The sequence below is a fragment of the Elephas maximus genome, chromosome 1 (genome assembly GCF_024166365.1).
Source record: "Elephas maximus indicus isolate mEleMax1 chromosome 1, mEleMax1 primary haplotype, whole genome shotgun sequence".
Classification (NCBI taxonomy): domain Eukaryota; kingdom Metazoa; phylum Chordata; class Mammalia; order Proboscidea; family Elephantidae; genus Elephas; species Elephas maximus.
The window spans coordinates 236,434,190-236,449,724 of NC_064819.1; positions in this window are offsets into that span (position 1 = coordinate 236,434,190).

The window sequence follows — 15,535 nt, forward strand, 5'->3', positions numbered from 1 at the left end:
TATTTGTATCTGCCTACATTCATACTCTGTGACTCCAGAAGGCTGTACCTAAAAAATAAATCCAGTAAGCTCTAACTAGAAACCATTGAACCCACTGCTGTCAAGCCAATTTTGACTCATAGCGACCCTATAGGACAGAGTAGAAGTGCCCCATGGGGTTTCCAAGGAGTGACTGGTGGATTCAAACTGCCAGCTTTTGGTTAGCTGCCGAGTTCTTAATCACTGGAAAATAAGGTGGTAAATAAACATGTCCCTTATTCATCCAGTTTCCTTCCATCTTCGTCATTACCATAGCTTATTATTACCACTTTGGTACCATTTAGACCCCAGCAATAGCCTCCTAACTGCCCTCTCTGCCTGTATCTTGTCCTCTTACCATCTGGTCTCCACATGGGCTAGATTCATCTTTAAGAAGTCTGACAAAGCATGATATCCCCTTAACTTAAAACCTTCCAAAAAAAAAAAAATACCTTTGGTATTCCTTTTAAGAGACTTGAGCAAAAGATCCACCAATTGCAATAGGGATCTTATTTAGATCCTGAGTTGAACAGACTAAAATAAAAATTCCATGTACACACAACTTTTGAATAATGACAGAATATTTGAAAATACGATATTTGATGCCATTAAGACATTATTATTATTTTGTTGTTACCAGGCTTGATACCTACTGAATTATTTTTGGGTAAATTTAAATGAGATCTGGGATTTTCATCAAAATCTGGGTGGGATGAGGAGGACTGGGTGGGACATGGATGAAGCTGGATGGCCAGGCCTTGTTAGTTGCTGAGATCCTTTATAGTCTTCTCCATGCTTCTGAGTATATTTAAAACCATCCATATTTTTTATAACAAAAATTAAATAGATAAACCAAGCCCTCCACTGGCTTACCATTGGACTTGGAATAAAATCCAAGCCCTGCAAAGCTCTACAAGATCTGACCCTGCCTGCTTCTGTGTTCTCATCTGCAGTGCTCTCCCTGGGCCCTGTGGTCCAGCATATTGGCTCCTTTGAGTGCCTCAAACGTGTGTAGCTCTTGCGTGGTGCAGGGCCTTTGCACTTGCTTTTCCAGCAGCCTGGATCATCCATCCCTAAGATCTTCATGTAACTAACTCTTCAGCTGTTTCTATTTGTTTTCAAGTTCATTACTGTCTTCTCTCTCTAGAACAGAGGTCTGTGAAGGCTGGAACCACCCTGACTCATTCACTCCTCTACCCCCAGCTCCCAGAAAAGAGCTGGTGTATGGCGGCATCCCAGAAACACTTGACCAATGAGTAGATAAATGTCATAATCCACAGTGACACAGCAAAATCCATTCCTATGTGTGATAAACCTTGCTTTTTTCTCTCTGTCCAAAATTAGATTAATAGGGACAGAAAGAAATGGTTTATTATTTCCTTATTCTCTCTTTCCCTCTCTGCAAAAATTACCCCAGGAAGAATAAACGAGAGAGGACAAGGCATGTTTCCGTAAGGACAGGCTCCCATTGGTGGCAGTGCTGCTGAAAGTGAGGCCCTAGAAAATAGTCCCCACATGCTGTTATTGTCTCCACACCTCCCTTACCCAACCCGCCTCGGCTTCCTCCGTTTCTCCTTTTCTCCCTTCTTGAGTCTCTGTACAAGAAGTCAGGATGACTGTGATCCAGAAACTCCAAACCATTTGCAAATAAGCTGATCGTTTGTTGCAAAATATACCTTAAAAAATAAAAATCTCTTTTTCCCCTTCAAACTCAAAAGGATTTTCTCTTGTTCTCCGGTCCCTGCCCCCTCTGCCTCCTTCCTAGGTGCTTTCTTTGTGTCAATGCAGCATCATATCAAAGCAGTTGCTTTTGAAGTTCTATCAAATACCATTTATATATATATGTATTACTGCAATTGTATGTCTTGTCAGTCAAAAGCATAGGACACACTTTGCCCAAGGGGAGTGAACCGTGGACACCAGGGGGTTAAACTCATTTTTAATTTGTGCACAGACGGATGCACCCCGTTTTCCCTTTATCTGAGCAGCCTGCATTCACAGGACTGCAATAACAAATACCCAGGAAGCTGCACTCACTGTGAAATTTAACAAAGGGAATTAGCCACAGTATGTGAACAGTAACTTTAAATAGCAGAAGCTACAAAGAGAATGGTGGCTGATAAAAGATAGCTAGTAATAACAGTGTTAACCCCCTTTCCAGTCTAAGTTTCTCAACTCCATTAGAAGCTTGCTCACAATGCCACCCTTCCCTTCTCATATCAGAATAGAGCAAAATCAAGCATAACAGAGAGAAGTTGTTTTCAGGGATTGCTTTTACAAAATGGTGCAGCCAGTGTGAGGTATTCTCACATAGAATTCAACTTCTCTAATTGTAAAGATTAATTTTAAAATATTTTTAAAAACCAAAAAGTATTTTCATAGAGACTATTTTACCAAGGAAGAAAGAGAAATCAATCTAATTTTTCTTAGCAGGAGGAATGGACCATAGCTCTTTCTCTTTAATATTTAACCTAAGCTTTATTAATTTTTTTTTTTAATAAAAGATTCTGTTACTAATTTATACTCACCTCCAGGATTGCTCCGACCCAGGGCTCATGTGATATAGGGCCCGCACAAAAATGCCATTATCCTGAGCTTGCTTCACTATAGTTTTAGTTTAGCCGTATTTTTCTTTTTAAGTTTTAAAATGCATTGTTCCACGACAAGCAGTCTTGCTGAAGCTGTCTGACTATGCAAGAATATTGAGGGGTGGGAAGCTTAGAAACCGCAGGGCTTTCACCCATAACCAGGAGCCCGACACTGCCATCTTTCCACTCTCAACCATCCAGCCGTTGAGGAAGTAGGAATGCATCTCACAGGAGGTTTTTCCCTGTTATCAACAGCTTGTACTGAGTTTTCCTCATATTGTCCCATTATACTGGATTCTGCATGTCTGAAGAACTGCTTCACTTCTGAACTAAGAATTTTAAGATGGCCAAAAATAGTCAAGTGAGTATCCCAATTATAATAAGTGAAACAAAAATCAATAAGAGCTAGGAATACTTGGAAAATTGATGGCTTAAGGGAGACTCAGTGGATCTTTAATCTTTTGAAGACCTGCCAAGTAGAAGGTGGAGTAGACTTACTCTATATGATCCCAGAAGGGTAGAACTAAGATCAACAGGTAGAAGTTACTGACAAGATGTCATAATGCAATATAAGAACTTTCTAACAATTAGGTCTGTCCAAAAATGAAATAGGTTTCCTTGCAAAGTAGGGAGCCATGGTTTCTGGTAGGTTCCAAAGATGTCATTGACAGCATTGTCAGGTTTGCTACTGAAAGGATCCCTGTATTGGGTCAACCCAGCACCAGTGGACCACTGTGTCAGACACCACTACCTGGCCACAAAATTCAGCCTCCCCCATCCATGGTAAAGAGTTGCACTGCAAAATGACTGCCCAGCTGGGGCTCCATTTCTAAGCCTCCTCTGCAGATAGTTGGGACCCCTTGATTAGTTCTGACCATTAGAATACGAGCAGAAGTGACATTTGCTATTTCCATGCCACATCAGTTAAGAGGCTAGAGATGACTGGAAAATTGATCACTTAAGGAAGATGTAGTGGGTTCTCAACCTTTTGAAGACCTGTCAGTTGGAAGATGGAGTAGATTTACTCGGTATGATTCTAGAAGGGTGAAACTAAAAACTGCTGAGGTGGAGATTGCTAGTGGGTCTTCCTCGTCCTTATTTCCCCATCTGCTACCTGGATGCTGAAGGCTCTGTGTCCCCAGTGGAGGATGGAGTCACAAGAGAGAGTGAATCTAGTCCCTGAAGGCTATCCACAAACCAATACCACATGTATTGAACCGATTTTTATAGCAACAAGCATTATCCTAGCTAATATATCCACTGCATTTTCTTTCAAATGTGAAGAGTCTTTTGATTTTAAGTAAATATGGGTTATTTCTGGAATTTACGGATTACACGGGAAACTTCTCTTCGCAGACCTTGATTCCCCAAGGTCAAGTGATTATGAATTTTTCTGTGTTTCAACCCTAGCTAAGAACCTCTGTACTTTCCAATCTTAGCCAAGCCTTCTCAGGCAGTTAAAAGGCAAGATATAACTCAGCGGATAGATAGTTCCTCATTTCATGTGCCTTCTGAGCCATCGTTTTGGGGGCAGCATATAGCTTTTGGACACTGCTGGTGCCTCAGTGTCCACGGATGAGGCCACAGACAGCAAAAGTGGTTTTCATGGGACTAAGATGGTCATGGTGCCTTTGGGCTAAGGACAGGTGCCTTAGCCAGAGCTGGCAATAAATGCTGGTCCTGAGCAACCACCAGGCGAATCTGCCTCCTCAGACCTGCTTGGAATCCACTTGACGACAACCGCTCTGGCTTTTATTTACTTATTTGAGATGCCAAGGCACCAAAAGCGTGTGAAACTGGACCTCCTGTGCGCACATGCCATTCTTTTCCTCCCCTTCAAAGTGTACTTGATTTCCGTACAACTGTGAGGCTGGAAGGCTGCTGAAGACCAAAATAGCCTGGATTGTGAAAGAGTGTAACCTTGGTTAAACCTAACAACAGCCGCACCAACGCGCTGCTCTCTGCGGCCATTAAGTATTCATGGACTGAAGTGCTTGGCTTGAAAATATTGGTGGTCTTTTGTTGAGTAGGAACCTGAGTCAAGAAGAGGTTAAATCCTTTGTCAGCAGTTATGCCGGTCTATGGCAGGACCAGGTTTAGGAGCCGAGGGTGTGTTTATTTCCCTTTGCCGTGCTCAGTTGGACTCAGAGAATGTTATTACTAAACGACCAGACCTTCATCTCAAGCCAAATTCCTTTCCTATGGGGGCGGGGCAGGGAAGAGCAATCAGCTGGTTTTCCTGTGAAGTGCTTGGTCTAATCTCTGTCCCTATAGACCCACATTTAGAACACGAGTGTTCACAGGTTTTACAGCCCAGGTAGCATATGCACTTATACATTGGTATAAAAACACTGCAAAAGGGAAGGAATTTCTTGCCCAAGTTCTGATCTGGGGCTGACCTTCTCTTTGGTCCTGTAACTCAGCCTGTTGTGACCACCAAGGTCACAGAGTGTTATGTCTTTCTCTCGGGTAGGCCTCCATCACATTGACAAGGAGAAATATAACTCACTTGGGGCCCCAATGGGTCAGTAGTGTCAACAGGGTTTTGAGTTTACATTCAGCTCTTCTATGACTTAAGAACCCACTGCAGTCGAGTCGATTCCGACTCTTAAGAGATGGCTAAAATGGGTAATTAAAGCTAAGGGAACAGCTTCAGCACTCTCACCTTAGAGAAAGCATGAGCGGAAGCAGCCAGAAGGGGCCGAACTCCATGGCCTTCCCGGGGCTCCCAGTCCTGCCATCCTGTGAAGCTGTGATTACAGACTGGAGTTGTCACTGCTCTGAGCAGATGGGCTGTCACTTTGGAATGAATGTACTGAAAATGTTTCCTGTGTGCAGTGCTGCCTGCATCCTGGAGGGACCTGGAAATTCAGAGTCCGTGGTTCTAGGAAGCGCAGTTGTGAGGTCATTAATGAGCCCACAGTCTCTCCCTCCACACAATCTCTCACCCATCCTGAGACTGGCTATTATTGACTTGGCAACAGCTTGCCTCCTTTGGTGCTCAGCCCCCTACAGCTGTGATGGCTGCCCTGTGTGCTGGGGCTGGTGGTTCAGGGAACAGCCCGGGTCTGTTGTGTGTACACGTCGCTCTGCTCCACATAAAGATGACACCGAGGTCGTCTCGATGTGTACAAGTGTGTAAGAACTGGGGTCTAGTGACCCAGAGACATGTGGACATCGTACCCCTGGCTCCCCCTAGTGGCACAGGGACCCCATCCAAAGTTTGGCTTCCTGACTCCAGGAATGTATGAGAGGAGATATATAACAAAGCTCTTTTCTCAGGAGTCTCCTCACATTTGGGGCCTGGGGGGCACCTCAGTAGGCTTTAGTGTCCTCTATCCCAGTGCTATGGAGGACTATGGGTTTTCCTGGGAGCCCCAGCACTTTGGAGAAGCTGTCTTTTATTTTTCTGCCTTTAAAAAGTCAAGTGAACTTAGCATGGCCTCTTGCTTTTAAGACTGATTTTGGGGTCTCTTGGCTGGACTGGATCGGGAGGTAGAAGGTGAAGGAATGAAACATCTCATGCACAAGGTCTGGAACCAGGACTCAGACCTTCTTCCAGCTAGTGTCTTTGGCATCTTGGTTTGAATCTCAGATCAATGTCCCAAAAGCTGTTTCAACAAATTGTAACCCACACAATTCTCAAATAACCATATTTTAAAAAAAAAAAAAAAACCTCCATCACCAACAAAACAAACCAAACCAACAACTACAACAACAGCAATCCCAGAACTGAACAAGGACTATTGAGGGATCCCAAGTAACCTTACTTTTGCTGTGAATTAGGCATGTTTATTGTTACTTTTTCTTTCAAATTCCATTTTTATTATCAAAGAAGTAGAAGTTTACTTACTATCTCTTATAGTATCAGACATGTCTTAAAGAGTCTTCATTAGCTGAAGTGGACTAGGAGGTGGGAAGAAGCCTATTGCTGTGGATAAGAAAGAGGGTGAGCTCCGGGCTGGCTCTGGCTCACCTCCTTACTAGCCCTACAGGCTTTGGAAAGTTCCTTGACCTCTCTACCCAGGGTCTTCGTCTGCAAAACAAATGTACCCGAGAGCTGTGAGATTAACCAAGGTGACTTGACAACTACTCAGAACTGGAATCTGACATTCCATAAACGTTAGCTATCATTGTTAAAATTACAAGAGCACCCAAAAACTCGCCCTTCCGTAAGCTTTTCTTTGGGGCACATTTATGCTTTAGGATTTTACCAAAATCAAACTAATTTGGTTTGAGACTTATGGACAAAACCAGTACTATCTTACTGAGACCAAACTCGATGCCCTCCGGCTTGGACTGCATGATTATGGATGATGCAACTGTTGAAAATAGAGGCTTCGAGAACTGGATGCCTTCAGTGTTGAGTAATGGGATGTGCTTTATTTGTAGATGGCTGGTTAAATTCTGACCCAAGTTATCTTGGGATGACTTTTAAGTGGCCTGCATGAGATGGCTTTTGGGCTCAACCCCAGTACCTAGAGGACAGGTGTTCAGCCGAGAATGCTGGCACTTGTTTTGGAAACTTTTGGGGGAGGACCAGGCCTCGGATAAACCCAAGAGCCCTAAAGATCTTCCCAACCCAGGGAAAAGATCACTAGGATGTGGTTTCAGACATAAAAGTGAGGAAACCAGTCATCAATTTTTGGGTGGAGAACACACAGTTTGATGGTTTCTGAAGCTTGTTAATTCCACATTTCATAAACAGTAAATACATTGTGCGCGGGAAGGTGGAAGCTGGCTCTTTAAAGCGACTATGGCTTTGGCATTGTGATGACGTGGTGAATACTCAGCCACCTGAAACCAGCCTCTGGAAGCGTGAACTCCACAGGTTAAGAGTCTTCATCAGTGTCCCCCTCGCTCAACCCAGGACCCTCTCCTGCATGGTACATCTGCTTTACTTTTGAAGGCTGAGGTTCTGTGTTTTTCCCATGGTGTGAATAAACTGACTTTTTTTTTTTCTGGGCTGATTGCAAAGAGAAACTCAACTTGCAGGAAATTGTCACTAGAGCCATCTACAGGGGAAGCACATCTTGTCTGTTGGGTATGAGGTGGAACGTTCCAGTAGCTTCCTAAAATGATTCTCCTTATCCTCCCAGTAACTTTTTAAAAAAAAACTCAAAGGAGTGGTGAGCTTTTAGAGTGGCGTTTTACTTCTCCCCACTGGTGGCATGGAAACCTTGGTGGCAGAGTGGTTAAGAGTTCGGCTGCTAACCAAAAGGTCGGCCGTTTAAATCCGCCAGGTCTTCTTGGAAAACCTATGGGGGCAGTTCTGCTCTGTCCTATAGGATCACTAGAAGTCGGAATGGACTCGATGGCAATGGGTTTGATTTTTTTTTACTGATGGCACAGTGGTTAAGAGCTGGGCTGCTATCCAAGAGGTTGGTGGTTTGAACCCACCAAGCGCTCCTTGGAATCTCTATGGGGCAGTTCTACTCTGTTCTATATGGTCACTATAAGTCAGAATCAACTAGACAGCAATGGGGTTTGTGCTTACCCCCACCCCTGACATTGACATCGATGTCAATACACTGAAAACCAAGCCAGTTTCAGGAATGGGAGGTGAACTTCAGTGTTCAATGAATAATCTGTGTCAGCAAATGGCTAGGGTGTGACATACAGAAGGAGCTCAAAGATGATGCAAATTTAACCTCTCCCCTCTACAGATAACGAACCAGGATTAAGCTTGTCCATTACGCCTCCTTACCACCCCCACCTCCCACCCCCCCAGCACCCTGACCTCCGGACAGTCATTCATTTCTCTGCCCACGGGAACGTCCCCAAACGTGCTGGCTGAAGAGGTATTGGGAACGTGCTCTCCTCTGCCCCTCTTTTTTGGGAGGTCTTTGTCATTGTGGGTGTCACTGGCTTCTTAGGCAGTGCAGGGCAGGGTGTCTGATAATGGTGGCCTTTCTCAGGCACTTTTGTCACCCAAATATGGCACTGCCACAGCTGAAACATCTTATGAAAATAGCATTAAAACGTGTAATGTGCCATAAATAAACAGAGAGACAACCAGGAAGCTGTGCTAATCATCGCTTTGATGCACAAATTACTGTATTTTTCAGGCCTAATGTTTCTGACTGCTTGTTTTGACTCTGCTGCTGCTGCTCCAGGGAAAGGCTGGATCCAGTTTTCCACCTCTTCTCCCCTCACGGTGACAGCTGTTGTCCCCTGACTCACAGGAAAGCCATTTCCCCGCCCTTCCCCCTGCCTCCCGGCCCTTTCCTGGCAGGACTGCCTGGCAGCAGGCAACGCTGGTCCAGGCCCTGGGCTAGCAGGGAGAGGCTGGGCTGGCCATCCAGTCCCAGGGCCCCGTGTCCCTGCCAGTCAGCCCAGAACTCTGCAGCAACATCCTATTTTTACTCTCTGGTAACCTGGTTCTTGCTCACAACCTATACACCTACATACTTACACATCTATACAACCTACACACCTACACAACCTATACACCTATACACACACCTATACAATCTACATATCTACACAGCCTACACACCTACACACCTACAGACACCTACACAACCTACATACCTATACACCTACACATCCTACACACCTATACAACCTATACACCTACACACCTATAAACACATATACACCTATACAACCTACACACCTATACAACCTACACACCTACACATTACACACCCAGACCGCCTATGCAACCTATACACCTACACGCCTACACAACCTGCACCCCTAGGCAACCTACAAACCTACATGACCTACATACCTATACAACCTACACACCTACACAACCTACACAAACCTACGCACCTATACAACCTACACAGCTACACAATCTATACAACCTACACAGCTACACAATCTATACAACCTATATACCTCCACAACATATAAAACCTACATGAGCTATACACCTACACACCTACTTACCTATACGACCAACACAACTATACAAGCTACATGCTACACAATCTACATACCTACACACACCTACACAGGGACAGTCCACTGGGGGGAAAAAAAGAGCATCCTGTAGAGCTCAGGGCCTCCATATGGATGTCTCAGAGCACAGGAACACACCAGCGCTGTCTCCTTGATACAAGTAACTAGAAGTCACTTTCAGGCCCGACTTAGCGGAGCCTCTTATGCCTGTCCCTGTGGCTGGGCTCAATCACTGCGCTGCTCCTGGGTTCAGGAGCGCCCTCTTGTGTTCGAAAGAGCACTGACAGACCTTCCACCCCCTTTTTAAAGGGAAGCTGTTAACATTTTAAAGAGAAATATCAAACATATTGTCTTTTTTTGTTTTCTCTAGTCGCTGGAGTGAAAAGAAAGTCCTCAGTTTGAGAATGAGTAGGGACAAGGGAGAGAGATTGGGGGTAGTTTACTCTGATGGAAAACGTTCTGTTATTATTGTGTATTACAGCCTTCTTTTCCACGCTTACTGTCACCTCTCCTGTCAGCCCACGCTCCCATCCCCTGGAGCCCGGACATTGAACACGTTCCTCAAATGGTCTTTGTTCTTCTCACCCCGATTTATCTGTCTCAAAATTTAAAACTAAATCTTCCTCAAATATTTTCTTTTGGTTCGTTTTTGTCCCTGCTTTGTTCAGAAAGGAGTCCTGGTGGCTTAATGGTTAAAAGCTCGGCTACTAGCCGGAAGTTCTGCAGTTCGAATCCACCAGTCACACCTTGGAAACCCTGTGAGGCAGTTCTACTCTGACCTATAGTGTTGCTATGAATCAGAATCCACTCAGCCACAACGGGTTCGGTTGTGCATCTGGGTACAGTATAGAGTCTGAGCCCTTCCCACCTGACGTAAGTTCTTTCTTTCGTCAGGAATCTCTTATTTCTGGTGCCCAGAATCTGCCTTCTGGGACCGACTCCTATGAAATGCCCTTCCTCTCCTCTCTGGCTTTGGGTTCTCTTTCCCAGGCCAGCCTCAGGTGTTCCAACTTCTCCTTAAGGTCATCGCTCCTCTACCTGGTGTGGCCTCAGCCTCCACTGCTTAAATTCTGGGGGTTTGGCAATTCGTGCTGTTTTGCATTTTTAATTGTTTTGTAAACAACTGCTATCTCCTCAACTAGATATTTATCTCTTGAGCAGGGACCAAATTTTTACCTTTTTTGGGGGGGAGCTCTTTGGTTAATAGTGACAACAGTAGTGAGGGCTCTTATGTGTGGAGCATTTACTACACTACCAGGCATGGAGCAGCTCCTCAGGGAGCGGCATTGTACTTAATCCTCCAGGTTGTGGTTAGGTTGTTGTGTTGTATGCGAGATATAGTCTCACCGTTCTTGCTTCTAGGGAGCACCATGGCCGTACTTCTTCCAAGACAGATTTGTTTGCTCTTCTGCAGTCCATGGTATAATCAATATTTTTCGCCAACACCATAATTAAAAGGCATCAATTCTTCTCCCGTCTTCCTTATTTATTGCCCAGGTTTCACAAGCATATGAGGTGATTGAAAACGCCATGGCTTGGGTCAGGTGCCATTAGTCCTTAAAGTGACATCTTTGCTTTTTAACACTTTAACGAGATCTTTTGCAGCAGATTTGCCCAATGCAGTGTGTACTTTGATTCTACCCCACCCTATAGGGTTGCCATGAGACCGAATTGACTTGCTGACAATGGGTTTAGTTTTTGCTTTTTTCGTTTCCATGGGCGGTGATAGTGGATCCAAGTAAAACAAAATCCTTGACAACTTTAATATTTTCTCTTTTTATCATAATATTGCTTACTGATCTCAACCCACACCCAGTCCAGTTGTGAGAATTTTTGTTTTCTTTGTGTTGAGGTGTAATCCATACTGAAAGCTGTGGTCTTTGCTTTTCATCAGTAAGTGCTTCAAGTCCTCTTCACTTTCAGCAAGCAAGGATGTGTCACCTGCATAACGCAGGTTGTTAATGAGTTTTCATCCTCTCCTGATACCCCATTCTTCCTCACATAGTCCAGCTTTTCAGATTGTTTGTTCAGCATACAGATTGAATAGGTATGGTGAAAGGATACAACCCTGACACACACCTTTCCTGATTTTAAACCACACAGTATCCCCTTGTTCTTTTCTAACTACTGCCTCTTGGTCTATGCACAGGTTCTGCACGAGCACAATCAAGCATTCTTGTACTACCATTCTTTGAAACGTTATCGGTAATTTGTTATGATCCATACAGTCAATAAAACACGGGTAAACATCTTTCTGGTATTCTCTACTTTTGGCCAAGATCCATCTGACATCAACAGTGGCATCCCTTGTTCCATGTCTTTTTCTGAATCCAGCTTGAATTTCTGGCAGCTCCCTGTCAATATACTGCTACAACCATTTTTGAATTATCTTCAGCAAAATTTCACTTGTATGTGATATTAGTAAACAGCCCTGATGGCACAGTGGGTAAGCACTTGGCCGATAACCAAAAGGTCAGTGGTTCAAATCCACCAGCCTCTTCGTGGGAGAAAGATGTGGCAGTCTGCTTCCATAAAGATTTACAACCTTAGAAACCCTGTGGGGCAGTTCTTACTCTATGAGCCAGAATCAACACATGGGTGATGGGTTTGGTCTTAGGATATTAATGATATTGTTCAATAATTTCTGCATTTTGTTGGGTCACCAGAAAAATTAAAATGTACATTCTGATTCAGTATATCTGGGGTGGAAATACAAATTCTCAGCAGGGGGTCAAACTGGAATGAATGGGTTAGAAGCCTTGCTGGATAGATTTGGGAGGAGACAAGCAGAGGACACTGCACCTGCCTAATGCCTTCAAGTGATTCCTGGGGCTGCTGTGTGGGGAGAAGGTCGTGGGGGTCGATGGACGGAGAACACAGGGAGTCCCGTTGCTTAACTGGCTGGGGTGCTGATCCAGAGAGAAGAAATGATGGGGGCTTGGACCATGATAAATGTGAGGAAGGTACTCAGAGATGGCATTTCCGGTCTACCCAGGCACCTGCTACAGGCTGTCCTCCTGGGAAAGCGTCCATTAGAGCCGTGCCTTCTCTGCTTTGAGAGCTGAGTTTTGTGTTTGAGGCCCAGGGCGCTGCTCTGACCTTCAGTCAGTCTAATCTGAATGTCAGCATGTACCCTGGCAGGTGAAGACTTAAAGCCAGGCTCCTTGTGAACAGTCCTAAATCTGATGTGCGCCATGGTTATCTTCCCATGAAGACACTCCAGATGACCACTCTCAATTACCACTTGCAAAATTTATTCACAATAATCTAATTTACATATGTAAATCGCTTCAACTTCTAGTGTCAACTATACTTTTTGTTTACATCTGGCAATAGTCACAATGAGGTAAATCTCTTTTATTTGCAGGTCAGAAAGTTTGCAGGTCACATTCTGAGCCATTCTGTATACTTTTCTGAAATGAGCTTTTCAACTTAAAATGTCATTTTACTTACTGGTATTGATCCTGACCAGGAAACCATCTGTCTTCTAAGAAATTTGTTCCCTCTTAGTAAATTATCTAGGAGCTAAATATTTTCTTGTGATGAGAAAAAAGTGAATTCAGAGTCTGTTACTTGGGTAAGGGGTATGAGAAGTATAGAATATGCCAGTCTTGCAGAATTGTGTAAAAATTTAGAATTTACCTTAACTGTGATTGTCTCTCTCGATGCTGGTGGAACCCTGGTGGTGTGGTGGTTAAGAACTCGCCTGCTAATCCAAAGGTCAGCAGTTTGAATCCACCAGCTGGTCTTTGGAAACCCTATGGGGCAGTTCTACTCTGTCCTATAGTGTCGCTATGGGCCGGGATGCACTCTACAGCAACGCGATTTGGTCTTCCAATGCTGTGAAGTAAGAACTGTGCTCTCAAAATGTAGAGGAAAGAGCAGGGCCATTTCGTCACTCGTTTCCTTACCTCTGTCTCTCTGCTTTTTCCCCTTTCCCTATTTCCTTCTGGAGCCAACATTCCATGTGCAAAAAGCATAAGAGAACATGTCCTTCTGAAGGGAAACCTCTGATGGCAATCAGCTCTCACATTCCCCAACATGTATAGAGATTTTCTTTGAAAATGTTATAGCAATTTGATACTTCATCTCAGTTCCCTCTCTATACTGCAATTATCATTTGATTAGAATTTGGTTAAACCTGTTCTCAAACTTAAAGATATCCCTCTGCCCCAAAGAGGAGGATTTTTTTTACAGCTCTACTTATCTACCCAAGGCCCTTGCTTATACACAGTAAGCCCTCAACAGGTATTAAGCTGCTGTCATCAAATCGATTCAGACTCAGGGCGATCCTATGTGTTACAGAGTAGAGCTGTACACGTAGGTCTTTCTTGGCTATGAACTTTATGGAAGCACATTGCCAGGTCTTTCTTCCATGGCAGCCCCAGGAGGAATCAAACCGCCAGCGTTTCAGTTAGCAGCTGAGGGTCAGCCATTTGTGCCACCCAGCGACCACTGCATATGAACTTACTCTCCAAATACAGGGATCAGAAAATAGTCAGCAGGAGGGCAGGACCTCTGCTTCCTCAGTGCCTACCACCAAGACCTTGCAGGTAGAAAGCAAATTTTAATCACCACAGGCAAACTGCACAAGTAAAATCATATTATCTCATCTTAGAGTAAAACCTCCATGAAGATTTCTGAAGGCTACTTGAGGATCTATAATTACCTGGAAGCGCTCAAGGTCTCAATTTTTCTTTTTAACCTTCTTCGATAAATTTTAAGACCCTTCTGAATTTTGGTATTTTGTGAGTTACCACTTAAGGGCTTGTTTAGGTAACTTGAAGGGTTTTGTCACCACTGATGAGGTCGCAGCATCTCCCTAACCACAGGCTAAAAGTGCCCAGTCCTGATGATTTTAAAGTCATGGTGGTATATCTGTTAGGAAAAGGTGAATTGTCAAACAGAATTTGTTGAAGGAAAAAACCCCACATTGTAGGGATGAATACAGTTTAGGAAAAGAAGAGTCGGTAACAACTTGTTTTGTATCTGGTTGGAAGTTGAAAATGGGATTTAAGATAGAGTAAAGTCCCCAAGGCATCCATTAATAGCCTGTTTCATGTGTTTGATTCTTGTAGAATGAAGATGTTATGCTACAAAGCCTCTTAAAATTAAGGAGATATGGGTGAAAAAGTATCCCATTTGATTTATACATTCTTCAGTTTTTCCATGAAGTCTGGTTTTTAAGCCTTGAAGCTTTTCTGTTATTTTCTTGTTTGTATTGGTGTCCAGAGAGATATTTGCCTACATTTTAACTTGTGAGAACATTGCTTTTTCTGGCCAGAAAACAAACCAAATGCTCAAATATTCTTGTTTTTCCACCTCCAAAAAGTCTCGGTTAGGTTCTCTTGCTCTATTTGCTGACAGTTGATTATGTTAAAGAAAGACAGATTTTGGGAACATGCTCAGAGGGACCTCTCTTATGCTGTAATTGTCTGGGCTCAGGACCTGGAATCTTCCTTGAATATAAAGACCAAATAGCTCTTTTCCTTTTGTTGTGTTTGGTCAGCTCTCTTTTACGTCTCCTCTTTTTTCTCCTGGCGTTTCCATTTCTCTGTTGAGAATCTGCATTCTTCTCCAGTGCTTTTCCACTCAGTGTCTTCTACCATGTGGAAATCTCAAATGTATAAAAAAGTCCCAAGTCCATTGTCGAGATCACCCTTTTACGTACCTCAGTAAAACAAGTGTTTTGAAATTCCACATCTTCTTCGTCCTGTAAATTGCGTATCATTTACTGATCACGTGTATCTTCATTGTATTTGAGTATACACAGTAAAGCCCTCGAAAGCCAGAACTGGGTAAGGCGGAAATCTGTCAGAAAAGGAAAACTAAAATATTTTTCACTAAAACGAGCAATAGAAAAATGGTAAGACTGCACCCTGCCAAAGGTGGAAAACTTGTGAGACCCAGAAAAACAAGGACGCCTGACTCTCACAAGTTTCATTATAGAAAGATAATATCCAATGTGTGATCCTCAATTTTTGATGACTTTTTAAGTATTCCCCCCCCCCAAATTC